Raw genomic sequence first — 2,315 nt, forward strand, 5'->3', positions numbered from 1 at the left:
TGTGACCCTCTGGTGGCTCGTCCCCATGCAGCTGGCACAGCGGGACCGCTCGCAGCAGAGATTCGCCCCCGGTGGGAGATGCCGGTGCCCGGCGTGCCCGAGCGCACGGATGTGGGAGGAGCCGGTTCTTTATTTTATCCTCCCCATCGGAGCCCTCGGGAGGAGGATTAGCACCGCGTGTGTGCGGGAGAAGGCTGCAATCGCTCCGGTCACCGGCGCTGCTCTAGATGCTGGAAATCGGGGTGGCCAGGCTGGAAGCTCCTCCTGACCMAGGCTTATTTTTTCTTTTTCCTGGTAAAACATCTTTGCCCCTSAACTCTGTAGGAGCTGCGTTTGATAGAAAGCGCAGAAAAATAGCTGAGCTATAAATAACACGTTCAAAACCAGGCAGGGACCTGCACGGAGCAAGGATGGTGTCTCTGTGATGTGGGCTCGGAGRAATGATTTTGCCACCAGCAGATGGTGAAAGGTTTCCCTTTGCGCTGGGGGTAGCTCAGGGTGGAGGAGATTAAATCCACGAAACCGGTGATTTGGTGACGAAGTTTTGTCTTTTGCATCCTTGATGACAAGGTCCCGATGGCTCCGGGGCCGTTTTCCTTCTGGTCAATGGTAATGAGGGCGGGTGGAGCCCTGGGGCAGCCGTTCCTGAGCCCGACTGTCTGCCAGCGCCCTGACCTGCTCCCCAGGTCGGGCTGCCCGCCACTCCCGGCTGATGTCACACCACAAACATCAAGGGATGTCCCCAGGGATGTCCCCAGCAGCAGTGTGGGGGGAGCCAGAACTCCAACCCTATCYCTGCCTCAGTTTCTCCACTTGCAGGGTGGGAGCAGGAGCAGCCTTACCCGMGTGAGTTGAAGCTCTGGGCTTGGCTGGGGAGGTACAAAACACAAAATGCTGAGCTCTGCTGGTCAGGCTGAGCCCGGTTTCAGGCAGCACTGATGTGCCAGGCTGGGGGCTCCTGCCCTGCAGCCACCAAGGGTCAGTTTGGAGCCAGCAGGCTGGGAAGAAGGACAAACCTCAGCATTTCCACAGTCCTGATGGGGCTGGCAGAGAGGAAAGGGGCGACTCGGGGTGCAGCAGCGTGGCAGGAGCACACAGCTTCCAGCCACATCCTCAGCACTTGGTGCCTCAGTTTCCYCACCTGCAGCACTCCAYGTGCCTCTGGGTGCAGGATGGRGGGATGCACATCCTGCAGCGACCCTCCCTGCACGGTTGGGAGGTGGTTTCTGCCTTAGAAGGTGACCTCTTCCATTAGCAGCAGGGACGTTCCTTTTTCCTGGATTAGATGGTGGTTTGGAGGCTGTCCAGGGCCGGCATCCTTCTGCCTGACAGCGCTGAGTTTGCTCTGGAGGAGAGGCTGAGCCCAAGTGGAGAGCCACTGCATGTCCCCAGCCGGGCTCAGCTGGGTCACCCCAGCTGCTCCTCCACGCTCTGACAGCCGTGAATGGGACATTTTGGGGTCCTCTGTGTGTGCACGGAGTCCCTGCACGTTGTAAATGTGGAGGGGAGGGAATTCCCAGTCCTGTTGTAAATGTGGAGTTGAGGGAATCCCCAGTCCTGTCCAAATCAGGAATGCTCAGATYGTCTGCCCTGCCTGCAGGTCACGGGGCAGCTGTGGGTTATCAGCCCCAGGATTTCAGGGATTTCAGAACCATCCCCAGATGCTGGCAGTGACATCTGGCAGGAGCACTGCCCACCTAAAGCCAGAAGTGATTTTTGATTCCCAGTCCATTCCAGRGGTTTGAGGAGCTGCCACACAGCCTCGGCCACTTCTCCTCAGGCCACTGCCCACCCCCTGCCTTGGGTTAACGTGACAAGGGCAGCCTTGTCAGCGATGCCACCCTGTCCTCCACAAACAAGCAACAGCCAAGAGATTTGCCGGAGTCAGGCCATTTTTAGAAAGGCTAATTAAAGCCCATTTTCACCCTGTGCCTCTCGCTGAGCAGCAGCATTTAGCGGTGACCTCAGAGCGAGTGAATTTGCACTTGAGCTTTCCGTTTCACCTCTAAAAAATGGGATTGCTCCGTAAACTCGTTAGTGAAAGTAACTCCTGATGCTTTGGCTCCTGACCAGGGTGGGCCCCGCCAAGTCCTGCTGGGCTCTGCTCTCCTCCCACTGCATCTTGCCTGGGTRAGAGGGACCTCCTGATGCACGATGGAGAAACACAGGGCCACTCCAGGATCTGTTTTCAGGGACAAATCCATCCAGGGGTAACGGTGCTGAAGCCAAAGAGCTTGGCTGAGCTTTCCCACTGGTGTTTTGGGTCACACAGGGGAAATGGTGCTCCCTTGATCCGTCACCTTGGAGGTGCCAGC

General features: G+C 57.6%; 1 protein-coding gene across 1 annotated transcript in view; it reads left to right on the plus strand.

The window, feature by feature from the left end:
- The window catches only part of RADIL (Rap associating with DIL domain), a 25,596-nt gene that overhangs the window by 4,961 nt on the left and 18,320 nt on the right, over window positions 1-2,315 (plus strand). The gene's annotated exons all lie outside the window — the stretch shown is intronic.

The sequence above is a fragment of the Malurus melanocephalus genome, unplaced genomic scaffold, assembly GCF_030028575.1.
Source record: "Malurus melanocephalus ecotype Western Australia unplaced genomic scaffold, MMel_1.1 scaffold_115, whole genome shotgun sequence".
NCBI classification, from domain to species: Eukaryota; Metazoa; Chordata; class Aves; order Passeriformes; family Maluridae; genus Malurus; species Malurus melanocephalus.